The sequence below is a fragment of the Ctenocephalides felis genome, unplaced genomic scaffold (genome assembly GCF_003426905.1).
Source record: "Ctenocephalides felis isolate EL2017-DRISC unplaced genomic scaffold, ASM342690v1 CF-g0.4_SCAFFOLD_00845, whole genome shotgun sequence".
Taxonomy (NCBI): Eukaryota; Metazoa; Arthropoda; class Insecta; order Siphonaptera; family Pulicidae; genus Ctenocephalides; species Ctenocephalides felis.
The window spans coordinates 38,440,323-38,452,433 of record NW_020536999.1 but is presented as its reverse complement, the minus strand read 5'-3'; the positions used below and the strand labels follow the sequence as shown (position 1 = coordinate 38,452,433).

At 29.3% G+C, this 12,111-nt stretch overlaps 1 long non-coding RNA gene across 1 annotated transcript; it reads right to left on the bottom strand.

The window, feature by feature from the left end:
• Window positions 1-2,085: 2,085 nt before the first annotated feature.
• LOC113363207 lies at window positions 2,086-2,876 on the bottom strand. The gene is made up of 3 exons (XR_003365872.1): window positions 2,742-2,876; window positions 2,434-2,515; window positions 2,086-2,205 (listed from the first exon to the last, which is right to left on the bottom strand). It is a non-coding gene; the product is annotated as an uncharacterized LOC113363207 (long non-coding RNA).
• Between the last annotated feature and the right edge of the window lie 9,235 nt (window positions 2,877-12,111).

Genomic DNA, 12,111 nt, shown 5'->3' with positions numbered 1-12,111 from the left:
GTTTGAGCTGATTACTGCGTCGCGCCAATTTTTGAATAAGGTGTCAATGTCCTACACGTCATTTCGTCCGTATTTCTCCTACTTCAAGTTGTATTTCTTGGTCTCCATACAACGCGATAAAAATGGTGCGATTTGTACCAACTCTGAGTCTCTCATAACACGGTTCCCATACTGCACTATGTAAGGTTCCATATAACGCACTACGAATTAGCCTGAATTGTATGTTAAATACGAGTTTCTTATAGCACGGTTCCTATACTGCACGGTACGCACTTGCCGCGTAAAGCGAGGGTTTACTGTACTACATTGCCTGTGCCAGATCCCTCCCTGATTTGAGTCGAATTTGAAAAATTCCTACCGCATTGTCCTATCAGTCCACTATAATTTGAGTTTGTTTTTATAAATTTGTATTTATTTACAATCTTCTAAATATACATATTTTAAATATTTCTTATCTTATATAAAAAATGTACGTATTTAACCTCATATCGTTTTATGCTATCTACAAAATTGCTATGAACTAATAGAAAAATAGTATAGGAATTTAAAATCAATAAAAAATTTATGTAATATATGATAGTTTGTTTATGCACTATGTATTTAGACTAAAAAAAGTAAATGTCGAAATAATTAAATTAAAATAATTACATTGACGCGTATTTACTAGTTCTTTACATTTTTCTTCAATATTGGCCAAGGTGTTAGTCAGCAAAATGTATCTCTCAAAGTAAAACTCCGAAGCACATTAAAATAAAATATGCTAGTTTTCTACTAATATTCAATCAGTATAGTGAGAGAATTCGATTGAATTTAGAATTCAGCACTTGTTTTCGACAGATCTTGAATCTCGCGCGCACATATTTCGCGAGTCTATCGCATTTTCAGGAAATTCACGTGTTTTAATTCGAAACGTGAGTACCGAACGCGTTGAATTTACAGGCGGCAAGAACTTTTGCGAAAATATCAGAAGTGAAGAAAAATCTGGCAAATTTTATATTTAAGACTTGAATTTAAGAAGTTGATCGAAAACTATTTAGAAATTATTCATTGCATTTATTTCAGTAAATCTTAGTCGTAAGCTTAATTAAATATTTTCACAACAGAGCTACATCTATAAGCTAAACATATCCAACATCGAATCGATCACCAATGGGTGACCTTTCGACCTTTTTTTCATTTATCTAATAAACCATCAAAATTACTGAATGTTGTATAAGAACGACAGATTGTAATTCTTACATATAAATAAAAAACTATAAATTTACATTTTTTTCATGATTTTCGATATCATATGTTAATTCTAGTATAATATAGTTCGTTACGTAATTTGAATGGTGGAATTGATATCAATTGGATAGGTGTGCAATCTGTTGTTAATATATTTTTGTATTTACTTATAATAGACAAAGTTTTAGAAATTATAAAAAAAGTGAATGTGCATATAGCTTTTGCAAAGACTTCCGTCAAGGTCACTAAATGATGTGTTTTGTGCAGAAGCACTTGTGGAGAAAATTTGTTGTTTCTTGATAGTGTAACACTAGTGACTAAATGAACCATTATAGACTTAATATCGTATATATATATATATATATATATATATATATATATATATATATATATATATATATAGATATTATCGTGTCCTTCCAATATTTTTTTGAACAACAATGGAATTTTTACAGTTCTATAAGCTGTTGTGTTAGATAATCTACTTAACAATGTCAGTTTTTTAAATACAATAACACGACTATGTTTGATATAAGTCACATTTTATATTCATGCTCATTTAAAAAAAAAACGTAAATTTAAAATTCACAGTAATTTCACGAATTGTTGTATTTACAACATCAAAATCAAACAAAAAACTGTTCAAGTATTTTTTTAAATGAGTATAGAATATTATAATCACAGTAATTACACAGTTCATTATTAATAATAAAAAAAGATAGCAATTAATAAATATGTATTTTCATATAATATGGATTTATAATTAATCAAAAATATAACGATAAATAATATTTGTTTAATAGATAATATGTATTTTATGCTCACAAAATGATTTAGAAACTGACTATACATATAGTATTGTTATGTAATTATAATGGATGTCGATTGATTATCCAAAATATTTCATTTCGCCCATTATTATGATAAGCTCATTATTATGACAATAAGTAACTTTAAAAAAATACATAAATGTTAAATCTGAAACAAACAAAAATAGTTAAGAATATTTTCCTCAAATAATGTGTATTTGTAAATTTGCATTAAGTTTATCTGACAACCTTAGATCTGCCTCGAACCACATGGTTGGACAGGTGGAAATTGTCAATTTAATCTACCTTGATGTGTGAATAAACAAACACGATTTATATGTGTGTATATTTACACATCAAGGAATACAGTAATAAACACATTTAAACAATTACTTACGATTGCAATCGTTTATTTACTTGGAACGAGCACGCATCTTCCTACGTTTGCGTTTGAGCCTGCGCATCCTCTTTTTACGCCACTACGAAAATTATAAATATAAAATAAATATAATAACACCAGAATTATAACTTTTAATAAGGTACAAATTGGATACAAAAAAGATTCCGCCAAGATTCGAGCTAGATTCAAACAAAATACCGTCAAAATTCGAGTTAGATTTAAACGAGATTCCGATAAGATTCTAGTTGTACATTAGTAATAACTGTTACTCGAATAAACGCGAATTAAATAAATTTAATTCTTACCTTAGCTCTCATTATCTTCAAACACTAACTTTGTGATAGCAAAACTGCCTCGATGAGTAGTTGTTTTGTTACCAATCAGAGGAAGAAGTTACTTCCAGCCGAGCTGAACCAGAAATGAAAGAACGACAGTCCGAATATTTTAAGGTATGTTATTGTTACGTAACATTTTATGTCGTAGTTCAATAGTTTACCGATAGAGAGAACCGCTTCAAATGTGTATTTAGTTTTGGCGCAAATTTTGAATAATTCTAGCATTTTTTACAGCAAATTTACAGCAATATTCTTGTTGAAGTAATAATCATAATGATATAATGATGATTCGTTAGCTTGTTAAATAAATTCTAGAGCGCGCTATGTGATTAAACAAAAAATGTAAATAAAAGTGTAATTTTCACAAATAAATTATTTTTAACCGCAATGAGAATTTAACAATTTTATGAGCTGTTGTGTTGATCCTTTTCCTTAAAAAAAACTGAGCATTTCAGAAGGTAACATAACAGATGAACAGTCTATATTTGATATATTTTAATTACTAGAAATTATTTAATAATAATAATACATTTTTGAATCTGGACCTACGAAATTGAGCTCTGGGGATGTGCTTACAAATCTAATATAGCTATATAATGCAGAGAACTCAGTCAAAAATTTTACGAACAATTCTTAATTCTCCATGATACGTAACAAATGAAACCATTCACAGCGACCTCAAGATGAAAACGGTGCATTTAACTTTCCAAGAACTCAAGGAAAAATACAAACGCAAACTGGACACACATTCGAACCCCTCTATAGTTGAAATTACTAAACCTTATGGAACAAGAAGATTAAGACGAAGATTAATGGCTTTTAGACTTGGTCTTAGATTAGGTCTAAAATAATATTATTATATTAATTGTTAAACTGAGAAGATCTCATTGGAGCTCTTCTTAGGCATCGCTCTTACATTGTCATTTTAGCTCATAGGAATCTTTATGTATTTCTGATTGCTAAATAAAACGAGTTAAAAAAAAAAAAAAAAAAAAAATGACGCAGAAATACTATTAACTAGATAAACGTCAACAACACAAATTCACATCAATATTAGATAATTGCGTACAATATTTTTTGAGAGAACAATGATGACATATCGAAATTTTGGTTTTTAACGTATTTGAAATCTCTAACACACTTACCTTACATTTCGTAAATTGAAGTCGTATGTTTTGCAGTTTTTATTGGATTACTTTTAATAATAGTAGTAAAATGATCTAGAAAAAACTGTGTTATTATGAGGTTTTTATATTTTAATAAAAAATTATCAAGTATTTTACCAATTTACAATCTTGATTAATTGCGCCATTTTTTTATGAAACTTGCCAACACACTTTGATGTATTTTTTTTAAAAAAGGACTCCTCAAAGTCAACCGATTTTACATTTTTTTAATACATAGTTCAGGAAGAAGCCTTTTTTCTTAAAAACTCGAAGAAATTGTGTTATTATTTTTTACTGTTGTCCTAGAAATCTTATTCACGGTTACGATTTCAAGATTTAAATAAACAAAATTTATAAAAATTAACCACAATTTCGGAAAAAATATGATAATTTTACCAAAACTCTAATTTGCAATTAAAAGCTCATAGTTTCCAAACAACGTGAAATCTTTTTCTATATAATTTTAAGTACGTTTTCTTTTATCATGCCAATTACAAATAGCTTAATCAGACATTTCGGTGAAAAATCGCTGTGAGGAACATTTCACTTTAAACTTTCCTGATTCGAGTCGTAACTAAATTCAGCTCAGAATCTTTTCTTCGGAGCAGCGTACCATTATTATATATTATAAATTAGAAGCGAACAAACTAATGATAAAGTCGAAATAATTTAATCCGTTCGATTTTCCATCGTTTTCGATTTTCCATTATCCTTCGTCTCAGCACAATAGGGCGAGCAAACGGCATTCAATGGTACAGTCAGAAAACACGTAGTCAAATTATAGCCTTACTTTGTTGCGTTAGCTGTACGCGGACTATATAGAGTTCTAGTTCCAGTTATAGTTGTAGTATAGCTGCTGCAGCAGCAGCCGCCAAGCTTAACTGCGAATTGTTGTCGGTAGCTGCCACATGAATAGATTTCGTGGCGCAGTTTTTACTGCTTCAGTTCGCCGGAAAAATTGTTTGTTTTTTATTTGTCTTGTACATAGGAGCGTGCATGCATATTCTCTCAGGGAAATCGATTTTCCACTTTATAGTTTATTCAAATATGTAGGTAGAACTGAATGTATAATATATAGTTGCTATATGTTTTATTTCATATTTAAACAGAAAAACATGCGGTAAATGTAAATAATAGTAAAGGGTTCATGGATTGTTATTGAACGGAAGACACGCACAAGCATATATTTGAATATATATGTGTTCATGTAGTTCATGTATTTTAGTCACCGGTATTAAATTCAATTTTAATTTAATAATTATTATACAATTTTCTCAGAATTAGATAAGAATCAAAATTCATTTAAAAGATAATGAAATGGACTTAACAATATTCATAAGTCTTAAAAACTAGGTTAACTAATTAAATTTTTAGAAGGAGTATATAGAAATAGTCTCAAAAATTGTTTTAGTCTCTTAGAATCTATATTTACCGCAATTTGGAACTTACTATATCGTCAATCCTAGACTAACTATTTAAATTAATTATCTATAATACAGTTTTCTCAGAAATAGAAAGAAAAGAAAAATGAACTAGAACTGTTATAAGTAATTTGAATGCATATCAATTTAATTTAGGGAATTATAGAAAGTCAATTGGCTTTCTATAGGACAATATATAATCAGTATCAGATATAACTGATATCAGATAAATCTTGATTGAGCTATTAAATATCTATTAATATTGATTAAACTATCATAAACTATTTTCAATTTATTTTATACCAATCTATATAAATATAAAAGTTTTCAATAATTATGAAGCTTTACAAGGAAACAAGCGAAAAACTGGATTGGATCAAATGATAATATGTGGCGTTGTTATAGAATATAGATGAACATTATCTACCATTTCACCATTTTAAAATAACTACTTACTACTAATAAAAAAATAACATTTTTACGTAAATAATGTAAATAATGATTTTATGTTCATGTTAGATAGTTTTCATTTATTTGTGGTTGAAAAAAATTAAACCTATATTTATACCATTGATCTTCTAAGCTTTTCCATTACATCACAAGCATTTTTTACATATTTGGGTATGTGTTGTAAACCATGTTAAAGATACATGCAAAATCATTAATCACGTATAATCTGTCATATGTTATTAATTTAATAGCGCTATCAACTTATCATCTGATGAAATAAAAATATTTTTGTGTCCGTCTTATCAGAAAATTCCAGTCCCTTGCATCAAATTCGAAAGAAGGGAAAACATGATTAATGACTTAACGGTCTTCATGCGACATCAAAATTGATTTCCACCTAGACTTTCTTCGGGATTTTCTTTGCAGAAAATATTGTATTATGTTCTTAAACACATTGTCGGTTCTATTGTGCATCCTGTGGGTACTGTGATGTACGATGTAAGGTCTACAGATTGCATATTGTGAGGAAACTTCTAAAAAATCAATAGACATTGAATGTGCTGCTCAAAAATGATGAGCATATTAAATAATATTCACAAATTGCGAAGGAAATATTTAATTTTGGGACTACCGAGTAAGAAAAAAATCAGTTAACGATATACTGTCGTTTCAAAGTTTATTTTGAGATTTACTGCTCTATTTGATAATTTGTATTATATTTGTCAATGAATATAAGAGTCAATGATAATCATTGTTATTAACTTCCCGTAGGGTAAGTTATTGTAATGGGCCGAAAATCGAAATTGAAAATTTTTACATTTCTCCACGTTTTGAAGGCTTCTGAACATTTTGGCATACCTCAGAAAAAAATGATGTATGTGTGTGTGTGTGTGTGAGTGTGTATGTATGTATGGATACAAATTTCCAGTCACGTTTTCGGGCGCACGGATCAACCGATTTGAATGGTTCAAAAAACAATCGATTCCTATCGATAGAGAGATGAGCTGATTAGTTTTTGGTAAAAGCAGTTACAGTAGTTACGGAGTTAAAGAGCAAAGAGTGCAGAAAATAGAAAGCGAGTTTTTGAGAGAATGGAGCATCCCATTTGAATGATCTAAAAAACATTCAATTAGTAATGATTGAGAGAAGTGTTTATTAGTTTTTGGCAAAAGCAGGTCCAGCCATTTCGAAGATAAATGCTAAATGTGTAAATAATGGCAGTTTTTGAGAGAACTAAGCGTCCGAGGCAAATGAATCAAAAAACTTTCTGCTTATCTTAACAGAATAATTGATTGGAAAAAAAAATTTTTGTTTCATCTTTTTTTTCAATAATTTTTTTTTTGTATATCGAAAATAATTCAGATTTTATTTTTAATTCTGTCTATAGTTCTAATATACTTTAAACAAATAATTTCAACTTTGCAATTCAGATCATATAATTCTTATAAATATTAGACAATGTTACAATATTAATAATAATCTATTTGAAAACATTCAATATTCCTCGAACATTTCGTTATGGCACGGGAAGTTCCTGCAATTTGCCTTAAGGCACGAAGCCATACACCCCACTAGATTAAATATTTTGCCAATTAAAACAAAACTAGCTGTAAGTGGAATTCTGTCTTAAGGCAATTAAGGCATCGTGCCTTAAGGCAAATTGCTGAAACTTCCCGTACCAAAAATTATTATTTTTTTAAAAACGATTAACATTTTTGAAAAAAACTTACTTTGAAAAAATAAGATTTTTGAGAAACTATAAATTGGACAAAAAATTACTTTTTTTGAAAAAAAAAATTAAAAAAAAAAATAATTTATTTCAAATTTTTTTTTTTAAATTTTTAACTTCCCGTAGGGTAAGTTATAGTAATCGCAAAAAAATCGAAAATGAAATTTTTTATATATCTTTACGTTTCAAAGGTTTCTGAACATTTTGGCATACCTTAGAAAAAATGGATGTATGTGTGTGTGTGTGTGTGTGTGTGTGTGTGTGTGTATGTGTGTGTGTATGTGTGTGTGTATGTGTGTGTGTATGTATGTATGTGTGTGTATGTATGTGCGGATACAAATTTTCGTCGACGATTTCGGGAACACGGATCAACCGATTTGAATAATTCAAAAAACATTCGATTCGTATTGATAAGGAGACGTGCTGATTAGTTTTTGGCGAAGGCAGGTCTAGCCGTTCCGAAGATACGGGGCAAAAAGTGCCGAAAACGGTAACTCAGTTTTTAAGAGAACGGAGCGTCCGATTTGAATAATTCAAAAAACGTTTCACTTGTATTGACAAGATGAAGAATCGATAAAATTTTCATGAAGGTAGGTCTAGCGGTTTCGGAGATATGGAGGAAAAAGTAAAAAAATGAGCCATTTGGCGGTCAAAAATGATCATTAGACATATGCACATCAAATTATCAGATATTTTATAGAGATTTTAACAATAAGTATACATTTTGTTAACATTCCTATGGGTTCCGTACCAATGCTTATGCGTTAGACAGCGACGCGGCACTTACGCGCTTTATATTTTGTCCCTATGCAGTTAAAACAGTACGATTGCTTTGAAAAAAGTTCAGATCTTCCACAATATGTTAAAATAAAGAAAAATTTTTTTTTCAAAAAAAAAAACAAAAAAAAATTAAAAAAAAATTTTTTTTAAAAAAAAATTTTTTTTCAAAAAAAAGTAATTTTTTGGCCAATTTATAGTTTCTCAAAAATCTTATTTTTTTCAAAGTAATTTTTTTTTCAAAAATGTTAATCGTTTTTAAAAAAATAATAATTTTTGGTACGGGAAGTTCCAGCAATTTGCCTTAAGGCACGATGCCTTAATTGCCTTAAGACAGAATTCCACTTACAGCTAGTTTTTTTTCATTTTGACATATTGTGGAAGATCTGAACTTTTTTTCAAAGCAATCGTACTGCTTTAACTGCATAGGGACAAAATATAAAGCGCGTGAGCCCCGCGTCGCTGTCTAACGCATAAGCATTGGTACGGAACCCATAGGAATGTTAACAAAATGTATACTTATTGTTAAAATCTCTATAAAATATCTGATAATTTGATGTGCATATGTCTAATGATCATTTTTGACCGCCAAATGGCTCATTTTTTTACTTTTTCCTCCATACCTCCGAAACCGCTAGACCTACCTTCATGAAAATTTTATCGATTCTTCATCTTGTCAATATAAGTGAAATGTTTTTTGAATTATTCAAATCGGACGCTCCGTTCTCTTAAAAACTGAGTTACCGTTTTCGGCACTTTTTGCCCCGTATCTTCGGAACGGCTAGACCTACCTTCGCCAAAAACTAATCAGCACGTCTCCTTGTCAATAAAAATCGAATGTTTTTTGAATTATTCAAATCGGTTGATCCGTGTTCCCAAAATCGTCGACGAAAATTTGTATCCGCACATACATACACACACACACATACATACATACATACATACATACATACACACACACACACACACACACACACACATACATCCATTTTTTCTAAGGTATGCCAAAATGTTCAGAAACCTCTGAAACGTAAAGATATATAAAAATTTTCATTTTTGATTTTTTTGCGATTACTATAACTTGCCCTACGGGAAGTTAAAAATATTTAAGCACGCGTAATGAAATATATTAATCGTAATATTATTACATAAAATAAAATCTTTCAAAACCATAACTAGTAAGATTAAAATAATGAATAAAATGCTAAACAAAGTAAATTTTAGCATCAAGATAAATGCAGTAAAGAAATGAAAAAATTCTAATCCCTAAAGTGAATAATTACGACTGTAATGAAATATTGGCATTGATTAACAAATTTACATCATAATTTGCAATATAGAAAAGGATTGGGCTAGATTAGATTAGATTGTAGTTTTGACCGAAAATAGTTCAATAGCAAAACATTCATTCCGATTTAATTATTCTCTATCCATTTCACATATTTTACCAGAACTAAATAATAAATTTAATTCGAACTTAATCATCAAACTATAATTCACTCCTATAGTTTTACTTTAGAGTAGAGGAACGATGTTCCTAGGTTTGTACCATCAGGGACAAGTTCATCACTCAGCGTGTTCAGGAGGGTTGCAGGGTTGGGGGTAGGGCGCGCATCAACAATGAAAGACACGAAGGATTCGATCTAATTAATCACTAATGAGCAAATCCCATCACCGGTCGTAGCATTAATCATTCACCGCCGCGGTGGCGTACCGCCAGAACAGATAGATGCGACGGGAGAACAGGAACGATACTCAACTATAAGCAATAGCGGATTTGTCTTTTTTTCTTACATTTATATATATATATATATATATATATATTATTTATACATATATATTCATATATATGTATATTAGGGTGTTCCTTAATATGGACATTTTCGAATTTTATTTCATGGTTTTCATATCATCTTGGTTGAATTCTATATAGACAATGTATATAGAATTCAACCAACACATCCTTGCACAGGTGAAATATAGTTCTGTAGTTTTGATTCTCTAGAAATTGTTTAGAAATACCTTACTTACCTAGAAAGACAGTTTGCCGCCGGGTCAGCTAATATATATATACATTAGGGTGGTTCTTAAAATAGACATTTTCGAATTTTATTTCTCACAGGGGCTTAAATGCTTCCAAATTGATAAAAAAAATTCTCTTTAAGTTTTAGCTCTTAATTTTAAATTTTAGATAGTGCGCAATTCAATCAAAGCTTCGTTTGGTAATAGCACGGAAAAATTTAGAAAATTTTAAAAATGTTTTTTAGGTATAACTTAGCGACAAATGAATTTAAAGTGTCAATTTGTGTCATATTTTATTGAAAATTTGACGTAGAGCAGGTTTTTTATAATTTATTTTGTAGAGCGTCGAATTTTGAATAAAACCCATTCATTTGCTCGCTAAGTTATATCTAATAAAAACGTTTTTAGAATTTTTGAAAATTTTACCATACTATTTCCATACAAAACTTTGATGTGTTGTTTGAATTCTATATAGACAATGAGGTTTGAAAAAACTCTTTAAATGTACTTGTTCAGTATTATATAATTTATATTAACAATATTTGTTTGTCCATATGGTGTTAACACAATCAAATTGGAAGTTTTATACATTGTCTACAGAAAACATGTTATAATTTTCGAGTCTTTTTTGGTCTTTATATATATACACGCAGGTCCATTTAGATTTTGAAATAACACATATCATACAAACAACTATCTGATTATGTTTAGTAAACTTTCCAGCTAATCCTTCATTGTAGAAATGTGTTGTATTTGTTGGTTCTCAAAAATTTAAGGCCAGGTTCTTTTAACCCAATAGGCGGGATAAAATGATGCAGCCGAGAAAAAACAGATCCAATGCCTTATCATCATTTTTGAAAAAATGTTACAAAATAATAGCTACATCATTCAACCAATGTAAAATTTAAATTTTATGGATACATTTTTTACAGAGATAACACTGTATTTAATCATGATTTGGTATTTCGACAGAAATATTCATCAACAGATTTAAAATAACAATTTTTTAACTTAAATTTAGAAAAAATGTGTGTGTGTGTGTATATGATCAGATTTTTTATCCCAAATCAATGCATATCGATAAAAGTAAAAAAAATCGTCCACGTTTTAGGTCGCAATTCTGACTCGTTTTTTTTTTAATTTAAAAACCGTTCGAAAGATATTGTTTGGGAATCGATCTGGTTAGTTTTTGATAAAGATTCGCTGCGACAACTTTTTGTAAGTAACATTGGAAAAATTTTTGTTCTACGACTTTCATGATTTTTGTTTAGCGATAGATATCATGGTCTTCTAGAACATACTAAAATATTACGGCCTTACAAGTCGCTCAATTTTAAAAATTTGTCAAACATTCATTTAAAATCTAGATATTTTAATATTAAAGATATTTTAATATTAAATGAAAAATATTCTAATTTGCTGTAATTAAAATAATAAATTCAAGTCACAAATATTTATGTTAATTACAAAGTTGTATACATGAAGTTTGTTTTTTAAAAAATTACTGTCATGAAATATAGGCAATTAATTAACATTTATTTCAAATAGAGTATTACAGAATGTTCTGACAGCAAACATGAAAAAATCGTCTTTTGAAAAATTCCGCCGGGAATTTAATTTGCGAAAGTGCTCTCTCGAACTAACAAAATAGAAATTACAAATGACCACACGTGCATAGCTTTTTATGTCAGCAGTGCACACTGCAGAAATCAATTATTCTACCGTAGAAAAGCAGTATATAAATAAATATATATACCTATATACATGCGAGCTTA